The following is a 27,553-nucleotide window of genomic DNA, read 5'->3' as shown; positions in this document are numbered from 1 at the left end:
TTACAGCTTCAATGTCAGCTGTCTCTGTAATGTACCGTTTAAATGTAACATGTGCGATGCAACGGCATCATAAATTGAAACGTGGTTGATTGCTTTTGCGCCGGGCGTAACGTTACACGAACATTAACGAACTCCTTCCATTTTTTTAGAACTGTTGCATACCTACATGCTACAAAAGTAATGTATTAATTTTGCATACAGTTTCTCATAAAAACAATCGGTAAAAAGGATAAAAAAATCAAATAATTGTTTAGTCATTGTAATTTATTATGCTAAATTTAAAATAGACCCCATTTGGAGTAATTTACGCAGTGTGCAATTGTCAAGTTTTTCCCCACAATAGAAACAATTTTTGGTAGGGCATGAAGAGAGCTCGGCGTTGATAGCTAATTTCAGATTTTAGGCAAACAAAAATGCCACAAAATGTCATAATGTTAATCATGGTTTGACTCTTGGACCAAAGAGGGCGTTCAAAATGCGGGCCTTGTGAGACGGTGCGTTGTCATGATGCAAGATCCATTAGCTGTCCTTATCTTAACCAAATTCCATGATTATACAGCAGAACGCATCACCTGCAAAATGGACCATAGCATTAACACCATCCTCTCACCAGACCGTGATTATAAGCGAAAATTTTCAAAATTCCTGCATATTACTAGCCTTTATAAAAAACTCTAACCTAAACCACAAGCGAAACAGACAATATAATAAGCAGATTAAAAGAGGCGAAAGAGGCCAATTGGTTCAAAGTCTCTATACAAAAAATATTTGTCCTTCAAAATCAGGCTGATTTGTATGCATTTTCTTTCTGAAACATTCAATAAACTGCAACTCCTAATATTCTAATATCCCAATCCGAATAAAATTGCATGTCAAGGCTACAATAATTATCAAACGGCTCAAAAACTTACATATTAATGTGTGACAGTTGTGTTCACATTCTTATGTAGATAAACAAGAAAACTAAATGTAAGGTTCTATTTTTAATTTATTGTTTCCCACTGCTTTTGTAAAAGAATGTACAAAGTTGCTGGTTGCTATTGTGAAGTGAATACATCAGTTTCGTGCAATAAATGTGAACTACACTGAGCATAAATCAAAGCCAAACTAAATCGATTAAACTAATGCTATATTCCATGTATATTTTATTTGCACAAAAGCTCCAAAACTGTGGAAAAGCGGTCGAGCGAAAAGCAGCTCTAGGTTTAATATGAAATGCAGCAAATTTAAAGTTCCACCACGTAAAGCTGCACTCCACCCTAAAGCAACACAAAGACAATTTCGAAAAAAAGGACACCATAAATAGTCGCTAATAAAGCGCCGCTACAGCAACAGCATCCCACTCTACCAGCAGCGGGATATTATCCCTTACTAGTACACTTGTTGCTAACGGCACTGGGACATCTGTTTCTGAGCGGCTCTATCCTTTGCAGACAATCCTTTCCAGCACGCACTGCACCAGGCACTATCGAGAAACAATTGCCCTGGGCTCGCAAGCATCGTTCGATTGGCGTCGTTTCCTGCTCCGTGCTCGAGAGCCTCACCTATCCACGCACAAAAGCGTTTGCTGATTCATGCACCGATGGTCGAACCCAGCGGTTGGATCTCACATCCCAGGCATATAAAATTGTGTAAAAATAAAAGCGCCTGCGAGAAGTGCCCACGAGTTGAAATGTTGTACCAGGACAGTATGAAAGAAGGCTTGCAATCGTTGGGATTGGTTTGCATGAGATCGCGATGCTTACATTGTGAAGTTAGCGAATGCATTTCATGGTAAATGGAGCTAATTGGCTGCGTTGTTGGTTCACTGGGCACGCTGTTCAGGATGGTTGTTTACAAAGTTTCTAGTTATTGCTTTGCATGCTCATAATGAAGCGGAGGGATATTAGAAGAGTAAATAAGCTCTTCATTTCCGCCGTTTGTCTGCTGAGTCAGTAATTGTATTTGATAATAAAATACAAAAACATTCACCAACATGCTGGACGGTTATTAATCTAATTTATACAACCTACTTCACCCTAACTCCCGATCGTCTCGTTACATTATTATTTGCACACCTTCCATGCAATCGTCCGATCAGGATTAGCCTAGCCATATCCACTTCTAATATGATTTTATTTACCTACTAGATTAGCCAAAGTTCAATGTCAAGCGCGTGAATTCACTTATCCCTGCTTCGGTTCACCGGTACCGGATTAGAGCTCGATAGAGCCATGAATTTGTGCAACTGATGTTCTTCTGTGAAAAGTTTGTAAAACATTGCCCCGCTTCATGGTGGCATCGCGTAATGGCAACGAACGGATTAGACATACACACAGCGCCACGCAAGCTCACGAGAGCTCAACCCCACACACACACACACTCCGGCTCGGGGCTGTCATTGATGTTACATTTTATGTTTATGGTAGCTAGTTGGCTAAGTCGCAAGTGTTTTTTTTTTTTTCATTTCCCACCAAAGGCATGGCGGTGATTGGAACGGTGAAGTTTATTGATTCGCTTTATGAAAATTGCTCCGGACTTTCGAACCGATTTGACGGCATTAGCAGCTTTATGAAAATATATGAACGTTTGGATTATCCAGTATCGTTGGAAAGTGTTTTGTTTAAACATTTTATGGATGTGGTTGGTGAGTTTCAAACCTCAACGAGTAGCGCAAGTACTTTTTAACATTGAACATTAATTTTTATTGAAGCTCCTCGCAGATAAGTATGAATTAAATGATTCCCGTTTGGATTGTTTTCCACTTTTCTTATAGAAACTATAATTAATGTACATAGCTCATACCATAACCAGCCAATAGTATAATTAATATTTGTTTTTGATTCACGGTTTCAAGTAATTGGTTTTAATATTTTAATGGATTATTGTACCAAAATTTTTACCATTAAAATAATTTACCATTGTTCTTTGGACTTTATTCCAAATTTCAGATTTCATGAAAAGGTTTCAATATAAAAAAAAATTAAATAATTTTATTTTTACTAGCTAAAAATGTTTAATAACTGTTTTTAAAATATTTTTCATTATGTTTTTAGATCTATTGATCGTTTCCAATTCATTTGTTAAGTATCCCATGATTTATTGATTGTTTTGCTATTTTTATTAATTAATTTGGTTTCAGAATGTCATGACGATTACAAGTAAATAGTTCTTCACATTCAAACGTTATCCTGTACGTTATGCAAGGTTTTTTTTTAAATCCCATTATGATTAGCCAGTGATCGACACTAAAAAAATCGTTTGGTTGAAGCATTCATGCAGAAAGGAGTCTTATATTCTGATTCTGTTATTGAAAAGCAGAAGATTTTTTTGCATCTTTAATTATTATTTCTTTACTTAAGTTCAACGGACTAACGTCGTAATGAACAAAAAATAAATAACGCTACCCTAACCTACCTTATTTTTTAATTATATTAAAAAAGTTGTTCTAGCATTCATATTAAAATAAATTAGATTAGCAGTTAGGCCTTATATATTTACTTTAACATATATTGCATATTGTAGTATGTAATAAGTTGTACAAATCAACACCATCTATATTATTGTTCATATTACTTCACATGGAAAAGTTACTTTAGGATTATCTTTTAGCAAGAAAAAAGGAAAAACTTAACTCTCCCAAAACAGATAAGAATCACAGGCAAAACCATCCCTGCCCTCAAAGGGCTACGATTACGCTGACCCAAAACTATCTTGAAAGCGTACTTCTTTGTTTTCTCCTCTTTCCTGGCTGCCCCTTTCTGCCTACACCACGCGCAGCTCAATGTGTAGCAAATGAAAACATACAATGCACTCGTAAAATAACCTCTCACAGTGTGGTAGTGGATTTTCGAGCCAGCTTAGACCCAACCCCATACAACCCGAGGCTGCGGCTCCACATCCCTCCCCCCTCCCGTGCCCGCATCACACGCAGACAAAAGAATAAAATAATCATATCCTTTTCTGCCGGGCAGGCAGCCCAAAACACCCCACAGCCGTCAAAAGCGGATTAGCTGCTAGCGGTGCGACGGCGATGGCGTGTGAATGGCAGCGGTGCCAGTAAAATATTTCGCAACATCAGAGCCTCCTCCCCACCCCCATTGCCATCATCCGGAAATTATTTGTTCTACGCTTTACTTCTAGCAAGTTTTCACTCCCGTCTTGTCCGACACCATTTTGGCAAGCAACATCTCATCAGTGTATAGTTTCTCTGCGCACAGCCAAGGGATGCTTGTGTTCCGACCGTACTAAATCTGTAATCTTTGCCTATCATTTCAAGCTTCGAAGCGCTTTGAGGTTCCGGTTTTATTTGCGAGCGCGCAGAGCAATGGCAATCCGGTGGCTCCATCCGGCATGCTGGGATGATGGATCACGCGCCGAACTTAAAATAACACACCACGGTTTCGGGCTTTGGTGGAGCCGCCCAGTGCTTCTGCCGATTACGAAATGCAAATGTAATCCGCACAATTTCGCGCCGAAACCAAAAACCCAGGCGTTGCCCTCAGCTAACAAAGGATGCTAGGTGGCGTAGGGCATAGCGAAAACAAACGTTTATTGCACACCTTTGTGGCGTTTGCTCTTCCTTTACAGACGACTTCACAGTTGCATACGAAATGAAATAGCCTGCGAAAGGTATCTCTCTCTCTCTCTCTCTATTGTGACGGCACGGAAGGTAATTCGAGGATTACGACTATTTGCCGTGAGCATCAACCTTTCCTATTGCCCTTGGACGCTGCAAGTAGGTATGTGTGTATGTAAGTATGTATTTTTTAGCTCGAAGCAAAACGGTAGAAACAAAGTTATCGCACTCGGTCATAAAGCAATGTGTAAGGTAGTATCAGCGGAATGAAAGGGTAACGCTTGCAAAAAAAGGACACACAAGGCACAAAAAGGCCACACAACAAACGACCCAGCCAGGGACATTAGGATCTGACAGTGCGCTTTGAGCTCTTGTTCGCGAGAATCTAGTTTCGCCTTCAACAGTCGTTTGTGGTCCGTCACGCTGACCCTGACCATGGTCCGGATTGGTTTGAATCTTTGTATTTTTTTTTCTTTCTGCGTTTCCTTTGACATTTTGTATCCTTCGCTTGGTGGCACAGCTCGGGAAGCTCGGGTCGGAAGTGAAAAATAATATAAAGCTCAACGACTATAGATCCGCGACTGTGAGCTGCTTTTGAAATGGATGAGATGAACTTGGTTGCTCTCGTTTCCGTTTTGTTTTTCACCCGCCACATCAAATGGAAATAAAATATTCCTAAATGCGCTGATACTGACCCCGTGATGCCGCTCAAACGAGCAACATTTTAAAGTGCGCTACACCGTACGAAAACGCTCTAAAACATAAAACCGACCCGTTTGGGATGGAAGGTAAGGTTATTGTAAGATTCATGGTTGCCGCTGCAATGCTTTTTCTCATATTCTCTTTGCAGGAAAAAAAGCATACAGTGAACCTCAATCTGCTACATTACGTCAGCTTTTCTAGGCATACCGTCTCCATGTATCTAGTACGACCACATGAAACAATGCAACCTATTGCCTGTCTACAGTCGCACACTTGCACGCTCGTTCGCTGGTACGCTGTCATAAAAATGGTAGCCCGAACGATGCTCACCGATCGTCCAATAAACTAAATGACCTGCACATATTTTGTGGCTGTATGTAAATTCTCACCCCCCTCCTCCCTTCACACATTCGTCGTTTGTTTGTCCCCTTTCCCGTGCGTGAAATAAATTGCTGCTTCGATATGTACGAAAGACAAACAAACCGCCGATATGTTTAATGCGAAAACAAATTCCAGAATGGTTCTCTCGCCAGCCCCGGAGACAGAGTCGGACCTTTTTTTGTTAAATTTATTTTCTTTCATACATCACGCAGCGTACCGCATCAGGCACATGTCATTCCGGAGCCCACGTTACGCCTAGCGCGCGTTCCGGATCCGTGACGTTTTATCTACATGCATACGCACGAAATGTACACAGTGGTGCATAAATAAATGCAAGCTATTGGCATTGTTTTTGTTTTGTTTATGTGTGTGGTCTTCGGTGTGTTGGGACCTGTTGAACATTTGCAAGGATGGATGTAGCTATAAAGATACTTTTTTTGTGACATCATGGTTTATGAGAATCGTAAACAAGGGAATTTAAATTGAAATTCAAACGAACATGTGTATATTCTTTTCAAAAGATCAACATGAATTATAAGTTGTTGTAGTGAAAGAAAATGTAATGTTTTTTAGAAGTATGTTTTATAAGATCTTCAATATTAGCCCAAGCTAATGCATTTTACGAAGAACTAAGAAAGCGCAATCATAAGAAAATAATCTTTCCCAAATACTTTATTTTAAGTTGAACAGTTTAAACACATTTTAACATATTTTTTTAGCCATATGTTATAGAAAACACAAAAGCTAGCCTTACTGTCCTAAAAATGATTACCATGAAGAGGATGCATGTTGTTGTGCCAGGTAAAATAGCGGCAAACGTTGATGAGATAAACGCCTATTGGTCAAAATTTACAATGCTTTGCGGTTAGTTTTTCCCAAGGATGAAAAATGTTAAAATTAATATATTTTATCCCATACAGTAATTTGCGCAAACAAGTCTCGGGTAGTGCTTTTATTCCCCGTTTCGATTCAATCGTCGCATGGGGAAAGACGGTGGGAAATAAAGCAATGAAAATGACACATTTTGCACATCATCTTTTGAGTAAAGCAACGGTTAGCCGAATATGTTAAAATTATTTATCTTTTATTAAGTTTTTGCTATTATTTCATTATGGGTTTGTGCATTTTATAAAAATCATAGAACTGTCAAAGGGTTTGCACGAACAACTAGCATGTTTTCAAATAGGCTGCTAACTAAAATTTGTAAGAATTAACATTCTCTAGGCCATGTGAGAGAAATGTTTACCTAGTCTGAAAATGCCATGCGTATGGGATTCATTTAGGAGCATAAATCCTTCCTCTACCTCCAAACTACATAGAATAAAGCAATTATTCGCATGACGCGATACTCGATGTACTCAAATTCTCAGTACACATTTGTTCATAATTTGACAGCTCCATGTGCTTTTGGAAATATTTTTATTTATTTAAATATTTCATGCTTTTTGAATTTTTCTTATGTTTGCTTTTTACATCGATTTTGTAGAGGAAATTCTACTTTTTTTAATATAACTTTTATCATGAATTTCCATAAAATAATCGAATGATCCTCCCCAACGTGTGAGAATATACTGTTTCTTTGTTTATTCTTCTCATTGATTCGTCTGAATTTCTACGAAAGACATGTTTCCAACACAAAACATTTGAATTGCAACTATACCAATTACTACCAGGAAAATATTGATCAGCTACCTATTAGCAACGTACGCTCACGTATCATGTTCATTGTTTTATTGAATTGTTGCTATGTTTATAAATGGGAAGGAAGCGTATGGGTCGCATTTTTCCCCGAACAACTTATTATTACTATTATTATATCCCAAACCCACTCATTATGAACTGATTTCCGCGGTCCTCATTACTTCCTCTCATCACCACTTCCCTAGCCGATGTTGTGCTCGCTCGCTACAGCAAACTGAACACATCACGATGTGCAGGTTAAGGTAAACAAAGCTCTGCACTCTCCCACGTGGCCACGCAAGCAAGCCAAAACAAAGCAATAATGGGATACCGATGGAGTTGGAGTAGCAAAACAACAAAAAAGAATAAAACACGATCAACAAACCTGTGGCCAACAACGGTGGCGTGCAATTTTCCACAGCAAATCACTAACACGAACACATGGCACGTGCCGGTCGAAATGCCAAAGAAACTAAAAAATCCTCCATGCCAAGAAGCTACATTGGCGAAAACATAAATCAAATTTCTGTGAACCGTTCCGACATGGAATTGATGATCGTTCGGAACGGGGGATAGGGAGCAAGGTTAGCTACACCCATTTCTTCAGACACTCTCTCATGCAGCTCTCCGTCCTGTGCGCTCTAGTGTGGTTCTACGTCCTCTTTAAAAGAGCTAAAAAAAACCGACGCGTCCGCTGCACGGATAAACGAGGAAAATTAATTATGAATGTGGGTTTCCGCTAATGAGCCGACAGACCGATCGGTCAATGCCACCGTGTGAAGCAGACTGTGTGTGTGTGTGGGTCTGGGTGTAGCTGTAGCAATCTGCATCGGAATGGAATTGGCATTTTGAAAGATGAATGGAAATTGTTTGTCCAAGGTCAGTTAAACAAATGTATGGAATACCATTAAGCAACAAGCATGCCGAGCCTCTCCCACATCACAGTGCAAATTACAGCATCACAACAAAAAGGCGTCATTTATGCAAACACAAATGCAACACTATCAATCAGATCGATATTTTAAATCAACCTAAGCTAAACAAGCGATTAGCTTTTTGGGCAAAAGCTGGTGAACAGAGATTCGTTCCTACAGCTGCAAATGCACCACCGACCCCACCAGACCCGAGACACAGGCCATTAAAAATGCATCAACCAATCTGTCGCCGTCTGGTCGGTGGGAGAGGATAGGCCAACATCGCTCGCTACATCCAGCACCGGTGTACCCTTCGGGGGAGCACAATGAATGTTTTAAAAGCGACAACTTAACAGCTGCCTTGCGATGCCGCTGCCAAGAAAAGGGTACAGACAAACGTGTCTAATGCGACTGAGAACACTGCAGCCCGTTTTTCTCAAGCGCTGAGCTAAGCTAGTAAGAAAATGGTGCATGGCCTGCAATGAGCGGGTAAAACTCCGCTGCCAACTGCTCCAACAAAAAGCGCAGGTCAACTAGCACCACAGAGGCATCCGGGCTGGGAAGCTACTGCTTCTAATGCTACACGTTCCCCCCGCAGCCCCTCGGCTTAGCTTCCGAGTTGCTGACGAAGCTGTTGCTATGTTTGCCGCTTCGAGATGGAACATAAATTATGAATGTTTCGTTTCCATGGACCAAATCCATGGAGCAACAGATCTGCTAAAGTTCTCCGCTCTCTAACAGTGCTGAGCTGCTTGTGGCAAGGGGTGAAAAATGAGACACAAGTAAGAGCCAGCAAGAAGAAACACTAAGCTTACATTAGCACGGCCCAGGTATGAGTAAAGTACCTGATAGCTTGCACTTAATGGTCGGTGCTAGTTCCAGGAAGCGGAGTACATCTTGCCAATTGTTTCGGGTTTGTGTAAGACAGAATCGAGCACTGAGAATTGCACTGAAGAATGCGCAACGTGTCGAACGTGTCGGTGAATGAAAACACACACGTGGGATGCCGAAGACGTTCGTCGTGGGTTGGTGTTTAAAGAAATGCATTGGAAAAGGGCTAACAATGAATGCTTTGCTATCCAGCAAACCAGAATGTATTGTCCGCTTGTACAGCTATGCTGCAAAAAAAACGCTTTCCTGCAATTCTTAAAATAACAGCATAGCTGCACACACCCACACACCACACCAGAATGCTTCATGCTTTTCCCCGGAAGCATATCTTGCGTACTTCGACAGCCACGAGCACATACCGTACAAAGTTTTACAAGCAATATCGTGATCCCATGTCAACTTTCCGCGCAGTAATTATTTCCTCTTTCTGAGTGCAACTCTCACAGGCAACGTCTCGTAAAAATGTTTCACAGTTGTCCACGGACACCCAAGTGCACTATTTCACTTTATGCTCCACAACTCCACAACGTTTGCGCTGCGCCAATGTTTTTGACGAAGCAACGGTGCAGTATTAAAAACCGACCCGACCCGGGTGTGCCCATCCCTTACGGGTTTAGAATTTTGAAGTCAGCTCACGAAGCGGATGTCTTCTCAAAATGTGACGGAAGGGTTAGCTCCCAGGGTGCACCCATGCTTCCTCCTCCCGTATCTGCTCCGGACGAGGCGCTCCACTGCCAATATTGGTTGCTAGTCGGTGACAACATTGGGACGATGCTTATTGTGACCACACGCTACCCGATGACGCACACGCTGCGCTTGGTTCCCATTTTTGGTGCATTATCCCTGCGGTGTTCAAACAGCGCACTCACACACACACACAAGCTGAGTCCTAAAGCTGAGTTTCTTGAAATTGGTTTCAGTCCAGTAAGCACAACCCATCCGTAATGGTGCACACAGTTAAACGCTTCACGCTAGTCCCGGGACCGTAGTCGGTCGACTTTCGCATTCTTTGTTAGCATCGGTATGGACCGTTGCGTGGAATGTAACTGACGCGGAGCGCCAGGACGAAACGATGCAATTTCAATGAGCGTACACCCTAATTGCAGGATGTGCGTTGCAGCAAGATGGTGAAGGGTAAATGTATCTTGCTGCAACAATGTGTGTGTGTGTGCCTCTGTCTGTTGCCGTCCGTACGGTATAGGAACGAGTACAGTGGTGCTGTATCTGAAGAGAATAATTTATTTTTGCCTTGAAAAAATGGCGACATGGAATGAGGGTTTATTACCCTAACCAACTTTCTTTTTTAACATTCTTCTTTTTCTTTATTTGTGTGACTATTTTTCGAATTAGTCTTACACTTATTAGACTTTGGCCAGCAAGCTAAAAAAGTATGTTAAAAGCATGCAACTCGCATTACAGTTACCCTATTTAATCAATGTAAAGTGTGCTCTAACTCGATTACAAATTATAATTTTTCTCTTAAGTTTTTACAATATGAATAGTGGATTGTTATTGAGCTTCAAATTAAATACTCAGAAAAATCTAATATGAAAAATCTTATTATTTCAAGTCTTCGCAGAAGCCCATAACATTTAACTGTCAAAAATCAACATTTACATAGGTAAATTGTTGGCAGCAAATAAACTAAAATGATGTCAGAATCAATTCTCCAATCATGGAGTCTTTCATATAAGCCTTAGTAGCAGTGGTTGATTGCACTGATTTTTATGATCAAGAAACCCAGCCAAACTATTGGTACTGTGGAAACCTGCCGAAACAGTAAATTTGACGGAGAAATTATTTATAAATCATCAACACATTTATTTGATACTTTGGAATCTTCGCAATGAAACGATGTTAAACTTCCAATATGAATAACAAACGATAAAAATGCTATTTCGATCAACTTTGCAGATTTTCAGGTGTTTAGTTATTCTGCCGAAAGTAGGATCACTGACGGCAACTGGTATTGTTACTGTACTTAAAAAATTGACAAGAGATTTATGAAACAAATCTACAGTGTTTTAAATGATAAGGCAGATAATGCTTAAATCACTTGAATTGTGTTGCATTTATTACATGTTTTAAAAATGTTAATTGAAATACACATTGTAGTAGATTTGGAGATAGCTATGGTCGTCATATAGTATGTTCGGTTTTTGATACGGTCGCCATGTAATCTGATGAGCGTACAACGGTACAACGGATCAACGCGTACCATCGCGGTAGGTCAGTGTTTCGCTGACAAGTATCGAGGTTGAATAACACTTTGTTCGAAGCGGACTTTTCGACACTTGATCGTCCAGGCGATCATAGAAACCTTTAGGAGGTTTCCCTTACTAGAAACGTTGGAGTTTAGAGGCCTTACCTTGGGTAGGGGGACATAACTAAACTTTTTAAATGAGAAGTCGATAGATGTTGGATGGGCATAGTCCTATCCTGACAGTCCGAACGAATCTGACTTGCCATGGTCGGAATTGGTTTTATTTATACTCAATGGGCTTCGTACATTTGGTTTTGGAATGTGTTTTTGTCCTAATTAAAGGTTATTGATATGAAGTACACTTCATACATTGTATTGGAGTGAGGTGTCTATCAATTTGTGCCTATGTTGCGCTTTTAGTGTTTTTACAAAGGTTCTGGAAAGTTTCAACTGTTCTAGCCAAGGAACGGGTGCGTTGGTCGATCTTTGCCTACACTGCGCTTTTTAGCAATAAGTTGCTATGCGTTCTCTGTTTGTCCATTTTGCCGCAGTAACGCTTGAATTGCTTATGTTGCGCGTTTCGGTTGTTTTCGATAAATGTGTCTCAATTGTTTTTTCTATGAACGGTATGGTCTGGATGTGTTGCTATGGTGTGGATTGATTTGCTGATGTGTTATAATGAATGTGTTGCAATGGTGTGATTTGGCTTTCCGAAGTGTGTTACAATGTGTCTATAGCTGATAGTGTGTATTATAATAAGTTCTGTATAGCAGATATGCTACAACATGAAGACGTAAGAGTATTTAAAACCAAGGTCACAATCTGTTTAATACTTCACTATCTACAGGATCTCCAACTACAATACTAGTGTCATAAAACATGTATAGACCAGTGTTTAAAAAAATAGCAAAAAGACAAACATACAGATCTCAACAATCATATAGCTAAAACATCAACTTATAAAAATATATTTGAAAGCAAAAATTCATTCGATATACATTCATCAAGATGATTATTAGAAATGTATCCACGTGTATTTTTTTCAATTAATCACTAAGCAAACAAAAAAGCTAGCAAACAACTTGTTTACATTCATTCAACCCCATTACGCGTTGAAACAATTTTCGATTGAACGCAAACAATTCACGCCGCAAGCGCAAGACTAAACAAAATGCAATCAACCCATCAGTCCCGACCTTGTATGAAAGACAGATTTTCCCTTTTTATGTCAGAAGCTCGAACCAAATGGCATCAAATATAAATACACACCCACTGACCCAAATATGAAACGCAAAAGAAATTTTTGGTGTGGAGAAAAAGCATCATTTAAAAACATATCATTTAGGTAGAATAAATGGCTACAATTCGGGAAACGCTTTTACGTGACGTCATTTTAAAAGCAATCCTATAGCAATTCTTGGTGGTCTCAACCTGTTTTGTAGTAAAGTGGTTGTTTGAAGTGGTTGTAATATTATAGCCCGTGATACCATTTCTCAAACACAGCACTGAATAGGTAATTTGTCTTTTTGAGCGGCCGGACCAAAGTCTTCAGAACCGAACCAAGTCAATCAAATCAATACCTTCCATTCAAAAGGTACTGGTAACCCAAACCCTTATCGGTGGTAAAGCACCGTAAAACAAGAACAACTCCACAGTCGGGTTTACAAACGACTCCACAGTCGCACAGCCACAAAACAGGGACAGGCAAAGCAGCACCGAAACAGTGCACGTTTGCGGCGGGGTTTGTGCGGGAGGATAAAAATAGAAATCAATTTCATAAATAATATACGAGCACGCCTTTTCGCTCGCTCGCCAGCCGGCCTGGCCCAAACGGGACTGGGGGTTTTTCGGTTTCGCGCGCTCTCAAAACCTGCGTCCTGCCTGCCTGCCAAAAGTCACACCGAGCACCGGTTCGGTTTTCGGTACCCCGCTAAAAATTATGGTTTTGTTACCGTTTTCGAGAGGTCACCGCGCGAACTACCTTCGAACCGTTCGGTGGCTGACGTCGTTGCGTACGGCGCAGCATAAGCATTCGTCATTTGTTATTTACCGGACAGTGGAGGGCAGTCGTGAGCAAGGGAGACATGGGACACAAGGGAAGAAAATCGTACGTTTCACTCAACCGTAATGAGACCGTAATCAAAAATGGATTCCAGATGGGCCATAATAAGGGTAAGCGTTCTTTGTTTTCTTCATGCCACTCCCCCCTATTTCGGCGCTTTTCGGGATCACTTTTCCTCCCCGCGGGAGGACAAGGTTAGCTGTACGGTACAAGGTTGACGTGTGTTTATCCCAGAATGATTTCATTCATCGCATGAAGCACGTGATTCTTCCGTTGCTAGTATTGTTTGGAGCAGCAGCACTTAGTTGGACGTCTCTCGGCTGGGCAATGGCAGCCTGTGCGCCATGACCCAACCATACTTAAGACAAAGAAAATGGTTTCATGAATCGTTGACAAGGTGTAATACTCAGGGAGAAGAGAGAAGAAATACCTTAACATTAGTAGTAGCGTAATACAACTATTCTTAAGGCAGTAAGTTATTGATTTTCTGTCAAATTTATTTTGTACCAAAAGCAGTTGCGAAACAATAATGGAAACATTTCACGTTTACAAATAAATTAACAGATTCATTCCGCCGGATTTGGACAGTGTTCTTAACACTATAGGGTAAGTGTACCAATTACGGCTATAACGAACACTATTTTCGCTCTGAAACAGTCTCTTTGCATTCTAAAACCACGGAAGGATTTTTCATTTCAATTATGAACATTTTAACACATTTGTGCTTCATTAGTTTCATGTTGGTCACTTCTGTTTGTTAAATATCATCCTTTTAAAATGTGTTGCCAAGATTTTTGGTATCTCTTACCATTTTGCTAAGAGCAGCACTGTAGGATATTAGCGATTTTCAAGCACCTAACCATAATTTTATCTCAAAATCATCATTTTGGTGTAAAATATTAGTTATTTAACGACTACACATCAAAATCTACCAACATTTCATCGAAAATATGCCTTTTTTCTGTACGTCCATAATGGGTACAACTAACCTTCGGTGTTCTAAATATCGCAGTATGCTATGGATGCTTTGTTGACAACTGTCGTTTTGGTCGTGGCGCGTAGTTTACAAGTGAACAACTCAGGTTTCTCGTTGTTATTTTCGCAATCTGAAGTCTTAATATGTGTTTTAAGCATCATTCATTTGTAAAGTGTTCGAAGCAGTAATCAGTGGAATAATCAGGGGAATGTAATCGAATCAGTTTCACCAAAATAATGCAGTCTTGAATGACTTTCATACGAAGAAGTGAAATCTGAAGCCGCTCGTGTCGCCTTATTGCCAAATGTGCTCTTGTTCTTCCCTGATCAATAGTTAATGCTAGTCTTGACCGGAAGTATCTTGTTCAGAAGATAGTTGAACTATGGCTACGATTCTTCATTTAAACAAATTCCAACAGACCACCCTGATTGTCTGTTCTCCTCTTCGTATCGCGCTGAAACGGTACCTGGTTTCGGTATAGCTTCCAGGTGATATGAACGATTGTCAGGTGTGAGTCCAAGCACGGTCTCATCAGAAAGGTGTACGAAAGTATTTTTTTTAGGATTAGCCTCATCAATTGTGCGATTAATTGAGCGTGGATATCAATACAACCAGTGATAGAAAACGGATATTTTAAAATGTTAATATTACGTATTTTATGGTGGTAACATACTCATATTGGTGCAGTGAACTTATTTTTACTTGAGTTCAGTTAAAACAATGTCACAAAGTAATTTTTGGTGTAAATATCCACGAGTTTTAGAATACAGCCACAATTGGTACAGCTATGGCGAATTGCTAAGAACACTATAGCCATAATTGGTACCTTAAGATGCTATTTTGAATTGAAATTTTCTAGTATTTTGATAAACACTGAGTGAAAATGAAAAATACCCTCGTGTGCTACACATTGTAGGCTAAATAAAAACATAAAGAAGTTTGAAATTTTACCCAATACTTATTTTTACAGGCGTATGATCGGTATCTTGATGACATATTATAGCCATAATTGGTACACTTACCCTATATACCTTTTTGTTTATTTTGAAGGTTATGTAAAGTTTCTTGACATTATTTCTTCAGCGAATTATAAATCCAATCAGTTTTTTTTGCTTCTATAAAATATTCCAATAATGTTTTTTTATCTATTGCTAATATTTTTGTGCATACATCATTCCATTTGTAATTAGGTAAAGTTTACTGAAAGTATTTTTTATGATATCAAATTCAAAATATCAAAAAATGTATCAAATTCAATCAGTAAACTGGAAATAGGTTAAAAAAATATAATTTTCCCAGGCATTATTAGTGTAAAATAAGTTTGTTTTGGTTCGATTGCTTCACTTTAATTGCAAAACGTTTGCCCTCATTAATGCTCAGCAAGACGGTAGGTGTTTGACTATCACACCCCTGACAGACGCAGCTGGAAAGCTGAACGGCATCAAAGCAAATCTTCCTTCTCAGCAATAGTAAAGGCACGAGCGCTAGCGGTATTTAAGCACGCATTAAACATATTTAAGTAAAAAAGAAGAAACAAAACAAGCTGCTCTCATCAGCAGCAAGAAGAAAATAATAAAAACAACCCTCCAAAAATCAACTCAGCTCCACATGATTCACAAATAAAAACGATTAAAAAACGCAGCGCACTAGCGAAGCAGCGTTCGTTATGAACAATTTTGTAAATAAATACGTACCATCACCGCACGTGTTTCACTTGCCCCACGCTGTCTGGCTCGAAAGGCTGAAGGAAAAACTCGCATCCCTGTCCTCCTCCCTTACCACCTCCCAGCAAATCATGCCTGCTTATGTTTTCTTTTAAATCGCAAGCAGTAGAAGAAAAAAAAACACTGCCAGAAGAGAGTCCACATTCCCGGGGGAAAACAGAAAAGCCCCCCTTCGCTGTGAAAACTGAAAGAAAGACATGAAACAACAACACCGACACCACACACATTCCAGGGGTTTGAGCGAAGCGGGATGGTTTGAGCAACCATTGGCAAGAAAATTGCCATTATGCTCCATGCAGCAGCCAGTTTGCGTGTGTGTGCGGACAGTTGTTTCGGAGTGTGTAACGTTTATTTGCACATTTGGACTTTAAAATAATCATCGTAAATCATATACACCGTATGGGGTTGGAATTGTTTTTCATGTGGCGAAAAGCGGGAATGTTCCCATTATAATGAGAACTGCCCTGTTAAAGCGTTACCATTCGGTGGAAAGAAGAAGAGGGAGCGTTTTTTTGTTGCTTGCTTGCTTTGCCTTGTTTTGCTTTATTCACCGGCAACCATGATCGGGCCGGAATGATGAAAGATTTAATGACGACTCATTCCCAATCCGATCGCGGGGCAAAATAAAAAATGGAGCAGAAACATCAGTCAATCTGCAGCTACGGTTGCCAATTTAACGTGAACACTTTTCATCCTGCTCTTTCTTTTTTTGTTGTTTTTTTTTTTACTTCACCATCCCAGCCGTCCAGTAATTTTAATTACCCATCATCAGCGGTGCAAATTGTTTGTAAATAAATGACTCGCCTCTAACGAGCGGTAAAGCGAAGCCGATCCGCGGGTGGGCCATATGGTTTCCGGCAGTGTTTGGGCAGACAAAAAATGGTAAAAAAAACCTCCCTCCCGCGGTACGTGGGATGGTGCTTTGTGTGATGCTAGCGGTAATCGTAGTTGCCGTAGTGCTAAGTACGTTGTTAACCATGCGCAAAGCATGCGTTGTACGACTTCCCGCGTCCCGTGTTTACGCAGGAGGTTTGACGCGCAACGGCACAAGGTCATTTGCATGGATGACAAAGCCGCTCAATAAATGAGCATAAACAGACTACCAGATGGTGGCGATTTTGGGATCAAAGGAAAACATGGTTCAAAAGTAAAGCTTCTAAAAGAAGAGCGTTCAGAAATTATTTATGATTATTATTAGCCATTTTAAGATGAAAGAATCTGAGAATTGGGCGTTGGATTGGGCGGGATAAGAAAGAGCGAAGTTTAGTTTAGTTTATTAATCGAAGTGCTTACACAGATGAAATGTATTAAAGAGTAAGAATGTGTATTAAATAAAAATAAATAAATTAATATAATTAAAGATTGAAGGTGAAATACACGTTTAAAAATAATTGTACTAAAACGCCTACATGTATGCAACCAAGACAACGAATTTCGCTTAATAGGACATTCGAGATTGGTAGTCAGTTAAAGTTTTTGAGGTTGTTTAGGATTGAAGTGCGCCAAAATATAGGCAATCTGTTGTACACTTGAATTACGCCGTAAAACCAACAGCAGCGCCATCTCGAGACAATGAAACAACTACTCCACACTTTACAGTAGCGCCATCTACGTGGTTACGTAGCTAGGCAAATCATGGGATCAAAGGGTGGGGTATTGACTAGTAATTAGGAAACATTTGTATGCTTACGGAAAGAGGGGAAGTAAACTAAGCCATCGTACAAATACAATTAATTCATTATTACCTTTCACGTTCACACGTTTTGAAAACGGCATCAGTGCACTGAAATGAAAACAAGCGAATAAGAATGTGAGTATTGGTAGACAATAGTAAAATCATGAAAAGAATATTTCCTATAGGTATTTTTACAGTTCCCAAGAGTTATTGAGGGTTATCCAGATTTTTCCATGTTTTTTTGTACGACATTTCGATGAGTCGTGAGACGAGCCCAAACAATACTGGAACCCATCAACTTATCATGGGAAACCCTGTAAACATAAAATTGCTGCAAGCGCTAGGATACGACCAATTTTCCATTAACGATATTGCTTTTCAAATAACACTTTTCACGAACCGCTTATCCGGCTGAGAAGCAACAAAGACTGTGTCATCCCGTGCATCAACGTCCCCATTTCCCAACAACTGCAACTGCAGCTGCTCTGTAATCTGTACGCCTCCGTTTTTGGGTTTTTGTTTGTTTCGTTTACGCCTCAATTTAAATACAATTTATTTCAAACTGACATTTCGGTAGCTCAAATAATGAAAAATTGGATGGCCAAAAAGAAGCAAACAAAACAATCGCAAATAAAAATCGCATCCCTGCACAGTGCCGTGATAGTGGGCCACCACCACCACCACCGCTCAGTCACAGCGTCACAACCCAAAAGCTCACCGTTCCGTTGGATTAACAGATCGAATCAATCGAAAATGGAATGCATTTTTCACCGAATACCAAACCGACCCTCGCTTCCCATCGCAAGCGGACCCGGTGGTGCGGTCGAAATGGAGTTCGTTTGTTTTTAATAGATTTTGTTTTTCCTTTCCGTTGGAGCCAGTCCCTCTTTTTGAATGATTTCCAATAAAATGTATCTCTCAAAGCTGCAGCTCGGCACTGAGTTTTGTTAGCCACAACGAGTAAAAGACCCCATTTCAAAGGATGCTCTCACAAAAAAAAGGAAGTGTTTTTCAGGAAAAACGATTTCCATTCACTACAAATTTGTAGCATCGAACCTAAGCGTTTTTTGCATTTTGTTTCCTCTAAAAGGCAAATCGATATGGAGGTTGAAGTGGCGGCAAACCTATTAAACAAATATCAACCGATTTGTTTTACCAATTCACAAATCATAATTTGCTATCGCTCTGCATTACAGCGTTAAAAGACCGATGCAATGAAACACATAACCCGGTATATAATTTACTTCTATTCAATTTTGCTCCTCGGCTGGCAATCGATTCATAATTGGCTCCCACCAATATTGCAAAGAATGGTACCGGGAAAAGTTGCCCACCCGTTCCTCCGTCTTGCCGCAAGTCGTCTTACTGGTAGCTTCATTTCCGTTAACGAGTTGTGCGCTGGCTGCCAGCTTCATAAACCTTACCTTAGAGCTTCCTCCCCCGGTAGCCGTCGAGTGCAATAAAATGCCATTACGATCCATCTACCGGATGGAGTAATAGCTTTAGCATCGAGATCGCACCCTGAAGTTCAGTACCACTCCCTTCCCCCGATGTTCATCGGTCGTTAGCTTATCGGTAGTAACGCCTGCCGTGCTGCAGTTGATAGTTATTGCAGGATATTCGATCGTGGGCTCTGCCCAGTGCAGAGTGAAGGAAGGACCTCGGTCTGGGAAGAAGGCAAATAAAAATGCAGCGAAATCCCAATGTAAACCAGAATCGTAAACCGGTCGTTGAGATGGTGACTATCGGGACCGTTTTTTTTTCTTCTTCTTCTTTCTTTTGGCCTTATTTATGAACACACCTTTCTTGCGGCGGGAAGAGAGTGCGAGAGATCCGGCAACATGATTCGATCGATTCGATCAGTTCAGGTATTTCAACCATTTCTGTTGCATCTCTGCCAGATGTTTGCCCAACGAGCCGGTACACCCAACATCAAGCTCGTAGCTTGAGGCAAAAGCCTCACAAATCGACAATTTATTGATTTATTATGCGATTTTAATACTCGATGTGGCACACACACAGATGCACATACAAACAACACTCACACAGAGCGTGCTGCAATGTCCTTTTGCCCCCAAACCTACCTACCGTGCATTCCTGGATAGGATGCAGAGCAACGAGTGGCAACGACTCGAAGATTTCACTGCTTTACGCTTATCCGTGCCGTGCCGAGACCGTGCACCTGTCAAGGGAAGAGATCGTAGAGAGCGCTCAACAGTGCCGGTGAAAGGCACCATCGAACGTTGTTGTCGTCCGTGTCGTTGCCAGCTTCAGCGACACGCCAGCCAGTGGTTCAAGCCGGTACGCTTGAAGAGCTTTATTGATTTCGTGTTTTATGACTGGTAATTTGATGGATTTCCGTGTCGGGTTATCCTGGTCCCGGGGCTTTCGTGCGCTGGATGGTCGCTCACTCGCAGCTCTTGAGCTTCATTGCTCGGCTTAAGATGGCACCGTACTCAAGGGACGTGATGGCATTTTCGGGATATTTTGGGGTTGATATTGAAGGCAGCAAGAGGATTAAAGTGGCGAATTTATGCAGCCAACAGATGTTGATCAGTTGAGGGAGTTTTTAATTTACAAATATTTTACGAACAGTAGTTCATTTATCATGGTTTTACTTGCTTTTTTTCATACACTTTGCCAATAGCACAGTTTTTTGACCGTTGTTCTTATCAGATTTTATTTAATTAACAATCGTTGCAGTCTGTTTCGGAACTCATTAAAGGACGTTTGTTTCAATTTATTCTCTATGATACAAAACATTCCCATCGCAGTAAAACGCCTCTCATTTAAATCGAAACAAATGCTCTACCACAGAGTTTCTCTGCCACCAGAAATCTTTCGGTCCCGATAGCATCACTCATAAATATTCCTGCCAGCCGCGCCATATCGTGCTGGCCAGAATAATTCTCCCGCTGACCTGACGTCACGTCGACACCGACGTCCGCCATTTCTCAACAGTAATAAATGTTAATGATATTTGTGACCGACCCGCACCAATCAACGCGCAGGAAGGTTTATTTCCATCTCCCGCTGCGGGAGCTGGCGAGAGTCCCGGCCTTTCCCAATCGGGGAACGTAAAGTTGGATTAATTTGTTTTAGCGACCGGATTCAGCGCCGGATGATTTAAGACCGGTTAATGATGGCGAGAAATATTCGCAGCATAATTTTACACAATTAACGAACTCCTCGCAGCGCACGAAGCCGAGCGCTTAAAACCTTTGCATGCAAACGGGGATTATAAACTTTTTTTTTGTTGTACACCATCCCGAAACAGTACGTCAAAGTAGGGTTAAAATCTGGTCGAGCTCAGTTTATGGTGTAAAAGCAGACAGTTTGTTTCATGGCAGAAAAAAATCATTGTTTTTAATTTTAAATTTAAACCCCTCTCACGGGATGAGTTTTTTGTTGTTCACGGCATGTGTATTTTTGGATTTTTTCGACACCATTGAAGTTGTATGCTTACAAAAAAGATAATATTATATTATTACGACTGCATTGTATTGTGAATCTCAAACCGATATTTTTAATATTGTGCAGCGGCTAGGCCATATTTGTAAATAAATAATATTATTATTTTGAATAATTTGCATAGCTTCAGGCGTCTAACGGATTGTTAAAAGTTGTAATTGTAATCTGATTAAAATTAAATTACAATTCTTTTAATTATTTCGATAACATCAACATAACAGAGTATAACATAGAAATGTAAGCATTTCAGCAAATCTACTCATCTATAAACCAACCATTAAACGTCGCTAATCATACCAGTTCCGAATAGAAGTTTAATTATTTGCTTTATTTGCTACTCATTGCAGATACACTACAACATACTTCAGACAAAAGTCTGAGCGAATTGCATTTCTCATAATCAATGACCAAGTAATTCCAGGAAAAAGTGATTAATAAAAGCATAAGCTATAAACTTGTTCCAAGAAGCGTCCACGAACACACAGTCTGTCTACATTTAGGCGCTTGACATTCTCCGTATTGGACCAGTCCCGTGGTACAGTCGCTAACTCGTACGATTGAACTACTCAAGCCTCGTATCGAACATATCCTCCAAATCTGTCTCATAAATATCACTGAGTGTTTTATCCTAATAGAGTTATTGATTTCTGACTAGGATCAGCCGAATGTAGTTTTCAGTGTGTGATAATTATTGCAGCTAAACTTTTTTTATGTTCCAACTTGCGAAACGAAACAGTCTTCAAACGAGACCTTTGATTAAACAAATTAAATTTAAATTGAGTACAATTCTACATCATGGTCTGTTTGACTTTTGAAAAACAAAATTAAGCTTTCCTCATAATAAAGTTATAGCAACCATTAGTTATCCTGAATCTAATTCCTACTCGAATCAGACCATTCACGCTATAAATCAGACTCTCAGACGAAGCAACAAATCAAAAACACGTGAAACCCCATACGAAACTGACAGCCAGCCAGCAGGCACAGTATCCGACAGCATATCCGACGCTAGAAGAAACTTTTCCAAACAGAAAGACGCTTCCGTCCGTTGCGTCTGTGAGTCGTTATTAAATACCAGCACTGCATCATGCACTGCAACTCCACTGTGTCCGCACTGACCGGTGACAGGGATGAAATGAACAACAACGGCTTCCCGCGTAGCAGTAGCAATATTTTAAAACTCGTTCCCATTTCGCTTGGTAACTTTCAATCACGACCGCCCACTATCCATCAGCCAGCGGCTGGCGCGAGCCAAAGGAAGGGAGCGAAACACGAGTAATGCTTGCTGCCCATTTATCAAAGGTCAGCAGCGCGCAGGAAGCTACCGGGTGCACCGGCACCTAAGCCACTCCCGAGGCATAACTTATTCAATCAGAGAAAATAGTTCCGTATCTGATGCCGGTGGTAGCCCCGAGCCGGGCCGGGCACTTGCACGGCTGCCATCGGAATGCATTGCACAATGCAATGCCGTCTGTGCTTGGCTGCTTGGGTACAGCATTCTTCCCCTTTGCCCCCCCAGCACGAAATCTGTTTCCCAAGACGATACACACAATGAGCCATTGGACAAGCAAAACATGTGCAACATAAAAATTCCTGCAGCGTTCCTTTGTTCCGCAGTGGCAGTGGGTTGTACGGGAATCGGTACAAGTCGCCCGTACGCTATGCAAAAGCGCTTGCCATCGTTTAGAAAGCCGCACCCCTTTTTGGTTCAATTTTGGAAAAAGGAGCTCACAGGGCCGGAGATAAAAAAAATAAAGCAACTCAAACTAAACTCTGCCAGTTGCCCGCTTTGCCCAAGATGGTCGAAAAACGGTAAAACTTTAGTTCAAAATGTAACTTTCCCAAACCACGCCAACCACACAGGGAGTGACTTCGCTACTTGTGGCAAACGGCTTCGACTCAGCTCGACACTAATCCGCTGTATTCCATCGGGAGGGCGTGATGGTGCACGGCAAATGGAAAACGCGTGTAACTGACTAACCCTACCAGTACGCTCTCGGCAGCACGTAGGAAAACTTATTCATATCACTTGTGCAGAAGCAGAAGCCCCCATGCACTTCCATGTCGGATATTCGGGTGAAGGCCTTGAGGGCGAGTGAAGCGATTGCAGTGCCCATACAGATAAGTCCATGTGGGAAATTGCTGAGGTAGCCACAAAATAAATAGGTAACAAACAGAAGAAAAAAAGACTACAGCAACCGGAGAAACAATCCCTTCCACGAAGCCACAAACACAACCACCCCATAAGGCCGGTAGCTTTGGGCAGAGAGCGAGAGAAGGAGAGATTATATGCTTGGCAGCAAAACAAAAAGGAAAGAGCAAGCTGTGCTTGCCCTATTGCCAGGAATGCATCGAACGCTTCCGGATTTACTTTTTATCCATCACGCCGCCCGCCGGCCTAGGGTTGGTGCGGGCGGGAGAAGATTGTAATTCAGCAAAAGTTTGTCGGCGCAACATCGGGTGACATACGAGACCGTTGCTGGTGATCTTTTTCTATCCTTTTTTTTGTTTTTGGCCCCTTCCATCCTGTGCCCCCGAGGGGTGAAGCGTATATTTGGTTTGGCAGAAAGTGCTGAACGGTATTTAAAAAAGAAGAAAAGAAAAAGAAGGTCATGTACAGTGCATGTCCCCCTAGGGTAGGGGTGGGGACTATTTTTCGGCTCACATGTAGGCCATGATGCTGCGATGCTAATGTATTACATGCAAACCCTCGGGGCTTTGAGTGAGGCTATGTATGCATAGCGCTGTCGAGAGAGAGACAAAAAGGTCATACTTACACAGGGGCTCGCGGGCACCATTGGCTGCCAGGGGCCAGGCGGATGCTGATCATGTTTTGAATATTTTCTGATAGAGCATGTTTTGTCCTTCATCAATTTTGTCAATGCACGGGGGATCTAGGGGAACTTGGCTTTACTGCCTACGTTTGCGATAATCGATTATTGCGAATGAGACGCACACTTGCACACACAGGGTGGATCCGCTGTAGATGGGGCAATTAATTTTCCCATTTCCTCTATTCTAGCAAGAATTGCTCTTGAGATAGTGGAGTAATCAAATACGAAACAAATGCGCTTTTCGTAGGATCGGAATGAGCTTTTCTTTTTTATTTCTGTTCGAGCGGAGCAACTACGATTGTTACGCAAAGATTGTTTATTTACTACTAAAAAAGCGTATATGTTTTACAAGCTAAATATTGTAAAACTGATTGATTATCATTCCATTTTTGTTTGAAAACTTATTGTTTTATTGTTAAATTACATATAATACAGATACTTGCTCAATTATGGAATATTTCAGTTAAGAATGTTTAGCCTTTTTAAGAATGTTACGATTTTTTACCACAGGAATTCATTTAAAAAATGACTCTTGCAGCATTAATCCTATCTGTTCAGCCAGACCATGCACAATTGACCAGAACAAACAGGCCCTACATCAGATGGGATTGGAATTACATTTGTGTTTGTCATACAGGGTTTCTCACGATTAATTGGTCAGTTCCTATGATTTTTTATGCGTTCCCATAAATTTTTGGTGGGTTCCCATAGATTTTGGGTTCGTTCCCATAGATTTTGGGTTCGTTCCCATAATTTATAGGTATTTTCTAATTGGATATCAATACAATTGGACCAAACACTTCTGGGAAACGGCCAAAAAATCTTGGGAAGGCACCAAAAAAATATGAGAACCCATCAAAAATTGATGGAATCCTTCCAATAAATCGTGGGAAACCCTGTATTGCCAATAATGAACCGAAAATACTATACAAAATATACACTTTTCGCTACAAACGATACCTTATTTTGGAGCTTATAAAAACAATATTTTATCAACAAATTTAATTAAATGACTAATGCTGACGTCAGCACGCCATTGGATACGATTGGATCGGAAGTATTATCAACATTTTATTGGGGTTAGATAACCTAGGACGTCGAGTTGCAATGCGATATGTTTGTGTGATGTTAAATTTAAAATCTCATACAAATATTTAAACAAACGTCCAATAAATTTGCATCCTGCAGCCTAAATATGACAGTCGGAAATAACAGTGTTGCCTGATCAAACAATCATAAAACATACAAAAGGCGACATCTGATGGGAAACGCTATGAATTTATTAAAAATTCTAATAAATGCTCAAATTGTGTATAAAATTACTAATTAAAAAGTAAAGAAACAACACATTTTACCATGTATAGACACTTGGTTATAATACCTCTAATTCAAACAAAACATAATTTATTTGATAAAGTGTATACACCCAAACTTTATAACAATAAATGATGAAATGTTGCATCAATGCATTCCTAACAATCATAAAGAAAATAACACAATTCCCCCAATATTATTACTCTGCAATCAATTTTGAACATTCAATCCACATTCATTCAGCAACTGGAGCAAACATACTAGCGCCGGTGCAAGGCTGCTCTACTCCACCCGTTCATCTTAATGGACTACATTACGATAATGCACGTAAATGGGAATACTATTCAGGCAATAAATCGGTCGACCATTCCTGCAATCAAATGCTGCTTTCCCAAACGCTGGCCGGCTACACGCAACGCAATACAAACCGCCAAGACGATTGGATGCGAAGGCAAGGGCAAGGCTCAACCTTCAAGCAGCAAAGCCCACCGAACGCGTCAAACATTTCCGGTATTTTGTTTGAGAGTGCGGCCCTGCTGTGTGTGTGTGTGCAAAGATGCTAACCGCTCATACATCGAATCGAAAACCAAATGGCAGATCCATTTACATCAGGCAACCGATGCCATGTTTACTGCAACGACCGGACGGCAAGAAGGAAAGCTTCTTGAGCGAAGAAGGCCACGCGCTCTATGACAGCTTAGGGCAGCGTGCGGTCCGCGTCCAAGTGGTCCAAGTGGTGTTGCATTCACTTCCGGGCCAGCTTGCCGTGCACAAGTGCTGCACAGATTCTCTCGTGTTGTGCGTAATGCTCACCGTAATCACCAGAAGCCCATCCACCCGACCCAGCACTAAAGTGGAGGAACGTGTGTGTGTGTGTATGTATCCTGCTGCCATAATTTGCAGATTGCCACCCTAACCAACAGGATGGGCACACACATACGGGCGTGTGCAAAGCTCCTGGAATGGAGTCGGATTTGGTTGCCTTGCGGCAAACAGGACCACACACACACGACCTTTCAGCAACAACGCTGCCGGATGTACATCGTCTGTCGAAATGTGTAGCATGTTGTCGTTGCGGGTGCTTTACATTTGCCTAATCTTGTTTCCCCAACCCCGCAAGCGTGACGCTGATGAGTGATGAGCTTGAGCGCCGGAGTGAAAGGGCAGGATTTCTATTAACCCACTGCATCAAATTATGTGCTGTAAATATTTATGACCATCTTCCCGAAACTGTCACGGCTTGCGTCAGTTGGAACGGTGGGTGAGGGTCGCTTGCAGTCTTAAAAACAAAACCGTGTACAACCTGCTTCTTCGGTCGAACGGAATTGCTGTCTAAATAATACGATTGTCCATCACGCTCCCCGGGCAAACCCATCCGGAACAAACGAATATTTACGACCCACCACGGATGAACCTTCTGGTTTCGGTTTATCAACTTTCTCCTAATCGGTGTACCGAAACAGCCCTTGCTCTTTCTCTAGCCAGTGTCTCGGTTGTTCGCCCCCCAGTGGTTATGCTTTTGACAGCTTGTTCGACCGAAAGTCAGACATTCTACCGGCAAATTTGGCATCGCCCGACGAGAAAAGTGGGCGTGAGGAAAAAGAAAACAAGCATCCATACACATGTGAAGCCTCTTACAGCGAAAAGGTCTACGATGCCCTCCGAGCCGAGCACAGAAACCTGCACGGAAAGGTTCAACCATTGCCGCACGGCCCGCACAGTATTTGCCCTTTAACCTTCTGCACCGGGAGAGCACGTGGAACGATTGTACCATTGGAATGGAATGAAAAGTTTATGGTTGAGTTATGCCATTCATCCACCGGGGTGCACGGGCGTGCATATTCAATACAGTTGTGCAATACAATTGGAAGCTAATAAAGAAATACAAACCGGGCAGTGGGTGGGAGGGCAGATTCAACATGGAACAGAAGTTCTTTTGCATCGGGTAGAGTGATCGAGTGCTGTGCGCTGATAGAAATCGTTTCGTTGCTTCGCGTAGTTATGCTTCTACGAATCTGTCAAGCGTGTTGTGCAGCAGCCAACGAAAGTTTAATTACGCTTTTCATTGCTGCCCAGTGAGATATGTAATCGTGTTGGATTTAATCTCGTTTCTCAATCTCATTGATATGGAGAGCAATATGAAGAATAAACAGGAAGGGTAATTTATA

General features: G+C 41.1%; 1 protein-coding gene across 2 annotated transcripts in view; it reads right to left on the bottom strand.

The window, feature by feature from the left end:
- The window catches only part of LOC120903259 (5-hydroxytryptamine receptor-like), a 103,272-nt gene that overhangs the window by 57,792 nt on the left and 17,927 nt on the right, over window positions 1–27,553 (bottom strand). For both annotated transcript variants that reach the window (XM_040312561.1, XM_040312562.1), the window contains exon 3: window positions 17,837–17,874. The gene's annotated coding sequence lies outside the window, so the exon portion shown is untranslated. The remainder of the gene's footprint in view (window positions 1–17,836; window positions 17,875–27,553) is intronic.

The sequence above is a fragment of the Anopheles arabiensis genome, chromosome 3 (assembly GCF_016920715.1).
Source record: "Anopheles arabiensis isolate DONGOLA chromosome 3, AaraD3, whole genome shotgun sequence".
NCBI lineage: Eukaryota > Metazoa > Arthropoda > Insecta > Diptera > Culicidae > Anopheles > Anopheles arabiensis.
Note: the sequence above shows the minus strand (reverse complement) of the source record. Positions and strands in the feature narration are given on the sequence as shown.